The following is a 6262-nucleotide window of genomic DNA, read 5'->3' on the forward strand; positions in this document are numbered from 1 at the left end:
TTTTTATTATCCATATAATTCTTACAGGTTAATTGTTTGATCTGATTGGAACAATGATACTGATTTTATTTAAGAAAGAAAGAAAGAAAGAAAGAAAGAAAGAGTCAGATGTGGGGCATAAATACTGACAGTTTAAAATTTAATTCCAACTCATTAATTTCTCTAGGTTTTGAAATAGATCAGATTTAAAAATTGATCCTTCTTGCTTCTGAGGAGAGGAGAGACATAAAATAGAAAAGCCTCCCAAATTAAGGTATAAATCATGTTTATGATGCTTAAAAAATTCAGTAGGTTCAAATGATCCAGACCATCTCAAATATTACAGCCCTTCCACAGTCGTTGCTCTCCAAAAGACTTACTCTACTGTACTGAATATTGCTTTTTCATGCAAACGCGTATATCATATCATTTTCAAACAGACCATGAAATGCATTTGTGTGCCAGCTCTACTAGACTCATTTAAGCTGGATTGTACAAGCGTTTGCAAACAAACACTTTTTTTTACTTGCTAAGACATTCAGGGCTCAACTCTCTGAGCTCATTTAACTTGTGGCTCAATGTTATGTTCACACCAATCAAATGGCTTTCCAACATAATGGCACACGTTACATACTCTCAAACCTTTCAGCCCACTAACAGCCAGTGTTTGTCAATGAGCCAAGCTTGCATTTATTGCATTGAATTAGCGAGGCTCCAGCCAAAAGCAGTTTAAGCGCTGCCGGGATGTTGTTATGGTGCAACTCACAAGCAAAAACAAGATTGTTGTTCACATACACTGGCTATAGGGAGTACAGCTATAGCTTCTGATGAATGGTCTTAATGCTACGTTATATATATATATATATATATATATATATATATATATATATATATATTCTAATAGAATGAAATGTCTGTCACGTGTTTTTTTTTTTCTTTTATTTATTTTTTATCCATGGAATAATAAAAAAAAAATATATATATATATTCTTATGGAACTACAGGGCACTAGAGGGCGCTGGTCAGACACATATAATGTATAATAGGTGAGTGAAGAAGTAGATTCAGTTGTTGTAGAAGGAACACAATGGCTGTTTCTCAATATGCGTTCTTCAGCGGTCTTGCGTCCTCGTGTTCTCGTGCAACGTCATCATCAACTGCCTAAGTTCAGTTCCAATACTCAAGACCGCAAGTACGGAGGACACGTGAAACTTCCCGGATGTGATCTTGATATCGAGGACCTATGATGCAGACTTGAGCACCGAACTCGCTCTGGAAGTCCCAGAAGTCATTGCAACTGGAGGTGGGAAGCGCAGCATTTTATCTAGATTTATTATTAAAGTTCAGAGATATCACTTATTTACCTCAGGAGTTTCTATAAATGAAACTGTGAATATAAACATCACCATGAACATCTTAATAAAGGAATAAACACATTAAGGGTGTTTGCTGAAATACGTATTAAAATCTGTTTTATTTATATTGTGCAGAGTATATTTATAATGTTTTATGCCAAGTATATATTTTGAAAAAGGGGGAAAACAATAAATCATTGTATGAAGGCTGCAATGTTTAAATAATTTACCATTTAAAATGTGTAAAGATCACGTGACCATCAGTAAGAACGCAGCATCTCATTTCTCAAAGGACGCGTTCTCTGCCCTCGCAGTCTCTTGAGTTCGTTCTTCCGAAGACACCTGGCAAGACCGCTCTCCACAAGGACGCAAGTCTTTTCTCTGCGTTCTTGGAATTGAGAAACAGCTAATATGCGTTATTCAGTGGTCTTGTGTCCTCGTGTTCTCGTGTAACTTCATCATCAGCTGCCAAAGTTAAGTTTCAAAACTCAAGACCGCAAGAATAGTTGACGCATGCAACTTTACGTATGTGTTCTTGATATCGAGGACGCACCGATGCAGACTTGAGCACCGAACTTGTTCTAGAAGTCCCAGAAGTCATTGCGACTGGATGTGGGAAGCGCAGCATTTTATTTCGATATATTATTAAAGTTCAGAGATATCACTTATTTATCTCAGGAGTTTTCCTAAATGAAACGGTGAAGTAAACATCACCATAGACATCTTAATAAAGGAATAAACACATTAAGGGTGTTTGTTTGCATAAATACGTATAAAAAACTGTTCTATTTATATTGTGCAAAGTATATTTATAATGTTTTATGCATGGTGTATATTTGGAAAAGGGGAAAAACAATACATCATTGTATGAATGTTTAAATAATATTCTATTAAAACACGTGAAGGTCATGTGACCATCAGGAAGAATGCAGCGTCTCATTTCTCAAAGGATGCATTCTCTGTTCTCATGGTCTCCCGAGTTCGTTCATCCGAGGACACCTGGCAAGACCGGTCTCCACAAGAACGCAAGTCCGTTCTCTGCGTTCTTTGAATTTAGAAACAGCCATGGCTCTTTGGAGCTACTTTAAACTGTTAATAATTGTGAAGTCCTAGTTGGGAAACCTTGAGTTTTAAGCTCAGCCTGTGAGTATGTTTAAATTCTTTCTTCTTTCAATATGTTTGAAATTTCTCTGTTTGTTTTTGATGTTTGTTTGTTTTTTTCCTTTTGTTAGAAGGACTTCCTTATTGTCTTAATGGTATGCTGTCTGATAAAGATTAGACATTTTGCATACCATCATGAAGTTTCATTCATCTATTATCTGCAAGTCTGCAAAAGTAAACCAACGTCTTTCAACGCACTCAATGTTTTTTTTTTCTCACTCAGAAAGTGAACGTCATCCAACAGCTAAGACATTTTTTTTTGTTTTGCTTTGTTTTCAGATAAGTTTCAAAGACATTGGAGATTTCTAAATATTACTTTGGGTACATTATTGATTAATCCAACATATTGTCTATCTAAGAAATAAAATACACATGCATAGAACAAATATTTGCTGGTATTGGAATTTCACTTTAATCCTAGTGGTTAACCTTTTTAATGCGACTACTTTGAGTAAAATAATGAAAAGTTACAATATTTTTTTCTCTTTTTTAGATTTTATTTAACTTAGATATTTTGTAACAGATTTATTCATTAGTCACTGGTGTTATTGTTGCTTTGCCCCTTTTTTTAGCTGTTTTTATTTTTTATTTTTGGTGTTGAGTTCACCTGCAGCTGCTTTTATAATTCAGGTCAGCGCAAGGTTTTCTTGATTTCATCATTTAAGGTTGCCTCAAGTCCAAAACACCACAGAAGACCAGAGTAATAAAAGGACTGTGCCCCTCTAGGAACAAGCTTGAACTTGTTTAGTATAGACTGACAGGTAATTGAGTTGGAAAGAGAAGGGAAAAAAAAAATTGGGAATGTTTCCTAAGAATGGACTCGAACTTGACTTGAAGCACAATCATGCTTTATAGTTACCTCTATGGCTGATGACTCCAACAATTAAATCAAAATTATTTTTGTTCCTATACTATACATCAACGCACACACAATATTTTGATCAGCCAGACGGCAACAATTGAAACAGATGTTAGAGTTTGGGTATATTGCCAAATAAAATAAGATATAGTGAGATATCCTATTCACACCTGCCTTACTTATTTTGGTTGAATCACACTAGAGTTCATTTCCCCCCTTGGTGCAGTCAATTTGGGCAAGTGTGAATGTAGCAATCATACATGAGTGCTCACCATAAGTAGACCTTGAAGCGGTGGTCTTGGTACGCTTTCAAGCGAAGCCTGGATCGGTTTGTTTGTGGTGAGAACATGATGCGAACTTGATTAGACTCAACTGCAAAAAGTGCTGTGCCTTTTTGGCCTAATCCAGCCACCAGTCCCATGCACTGTGCATTATGGGATGTAAAGGAAAAATATTTGCTGACAGCGCTTAACCAACAATTTTAAACAGAGAGAGAGAGAGAGAGAGAGAGAGAGAGAGAGAGAGAGAGAGAGAGAGAGAGAGAGGGAAAAACATTACCTGATGGATCGTTGGTAATATTTCCGTTAGATGCATGTCTCAGTTTAGCTAAATTAATTCACGCCTCCTCCTGAAGTGACTTACCATATAGTTTGTCTAAAGTGATGTATACAAACTATAGTATACTAAGACCAGGGATACAATCAGCCAGTGCAATCAGCCCTCCATAGTGAGAAGCAATATTTTTTGTCTGCCGGTTTGTTTCCTTGCGAGAAATTCATTGGCATTTTCTCGCACGGTAATTCTGACCAATCGAAAAGCAGTTTAGGAAATACGTTTAATAATTAATTAGTGAGCAGTAGCTCATTTGCATTTAAAGAGATATTAAGCAAAATAACTAAGTGTAGACTGGGAATTTACAGGCTTATTTATGCTATCATTGATAAGTTTATCTAAATTATTAAATTCAAATGTAACCTATTTTGCACCTTTATCGTTAGTCAAAGTATCTAGTCTAACTTGTTTAAGTGGTGTGTCATGCAGCTTTTAAGCTTTCTGTGCTTTTTCATAAACACTTGTACACTTCCACTCCCACCGGTGCCTTTGAAATATTGTACTCTCATGATAATTAACCTGGTTTTGTACATCATGCCCAAAAAGTTGTAAATATGAAACATACGAAGAAAATCTGAAACACATATTTGCATTAAAAATTAACTTTAATCACACTATGAAGGTTCATTTTCTTTGGACAATTTTTTTTTTTCATTTTTTAGTCTTTAATCAGGTCACAGACCCCAATCATTGGACAAATTTGTGCCAAAATTTACCTGGAAATCATCAAATAAATAAATAATTAAATAAATGGCCCAATAAATAACCTCTTGTACAATGGGAAGGTTCGATGGATGTAAAAAGCTGTAACCATAAATGGCTATAAAGAAGTGTTTGATTGTATGCTGTGTGCCTGGCTTAAGCGTTTGCATCAAAACTGAAGCATACTTTCTTGTAGAAGGACATAAATTACACACTTCACCTCTTTGGTTTCACAGAAGGAATCAGAAATGTGAAAGCTCAGGATGCTGATTGACTCTAATAGGTCAGCTTTCCCGCAGAGTTCAACAGCTTTTAACAACAACTGTGTCTGTAAGGTAAACCTTTCACCCATTTGCTGTCATGGTTGTTACTGACAACCATAAAAATCCATGGAGGCTAAGATGTGGTGATAGGAAAGGGAAAAATAAATGTATTTATATGAATAATGATTAAAAAAAGTATCAAGGTGAATAAACCTGAGGGTGGGCTACAGACTTTCGAAAGAGGGCTTCATTCCACGTCAATTATGTCCATCACTTTGTAATATTAATTACTTGAGATATTTTGATGGTATTATAGCATTATGGTTACAGGGGGGCAGCATGGTGGCTAAGTGGTTAGTCATGTTGCCTCACAGCAAGAGGGTCACTGGTTTGAGCCCTGGCTGGAGCAGTGCAGTTTATATGTTGTCCCCATGCCTTTGTTGGCCTCCTGGGGCCTCATGTATCAACGCTGCGTACGCACAAAAACTTTGCGTACGCCAGATTTCACGCTCAGAATCGCTCACGTTTGGATTTACTAACAATGAACTGAACGTGGGAATGTGCGCAGGTTCACGGCAGGTTTCTGGCAGGCGTACGCACATTTTTTGTGCGTGTCTGTTTTATTTCCATTGGCGACTCCTAGAGGCAGTTGTGTTAAATTCCTCTCTACAAAGTGTCTGATCCTTGCAATGGCAGCTGTATGAGACGGGTTCATATAGTAGGTATGTAAGATTTCCATACCACACAGTTGACCAGCTAAACATTAAAGCACAATTTGCAGCGGTCGCCTGTTTTCCCAATGTAATCTGAGCAATCTACTGCACACACATTGCTATAAAGACACTATCTGAAGATGAATTTGCATGCGTGAATCAGAAACATTTCCATTCAATAAATGTGCAAATAAAATATGATGCACAAACTTATTGATGATTCCTACTTGTCTTTCTCGTGATAAATAGTGGGCAAAATCTGATATGTAGCGGGGAAAAAAAGAAGAAAGAGTTCATCAGACGCTGGATTCGAGCCGAGTTTATGCTCGAGCGTGTCAGTACAAGATCACGTGCTTCTTTTGAGGTGCGCCACTGAGACTGCTAAGGGTACTGCAACATTTTTCAGTTATAAACCACACTATTTCTGTTTTAAATGCACTCAGTGCGATGTTCAGACCCAACTGTGTTAACCGTATCAGCTAAACTCTCCCACTCTATTTTTTTCTTTTGTTGTTAATTCCGGAGAACAAACTTGCAAATAACACCGCTTTTCTCCGGTCTACCTCCGAAAGCAGCACCTCCATTTCACATTCTGTTCAAAGTTTCTCTTTTTGCTTG

The 6262-nt window shown here is 36.9% G+C and overlaps 1 long non-coding RNA gene across 1 annotated transcript; it reads left to right on the forward strand.

Annotated features, from left to right (window-relative positions):
- Positions 1 to 1039: 1039 nt before the first annotated feature.
- LOC141376055 (uncharacterized) lies at positions 1040 to 4581 on the forward strand. Its single transcript, XR_012385137.1, has 2 exons — positions 1040 to 2477; positions 2567 to 4581. It is a non-coding gene; the product is annotated as an uncharacterized lncRNA (long non-coding RNA).
- The last annotated feature ends 1681 nt before the right edge of the window (positions 4582 to 6262 follow it).

The sequence above is a fragment of the Danio rerio genome, chromosome 9 (assembly GCF_049306965.1).
Source record: "Danio rerio strain Tuebingen ecotype United States chromosome 9, GRCz12tu, whole genome shotgun sequence".
NCBI classification, from domain to species: domain Eukaryota; kingdom Metazoa; phylum Chordata; class Actinopteri; order Cypriniformes; family Danionidae; genus Danio; species Danio rerio.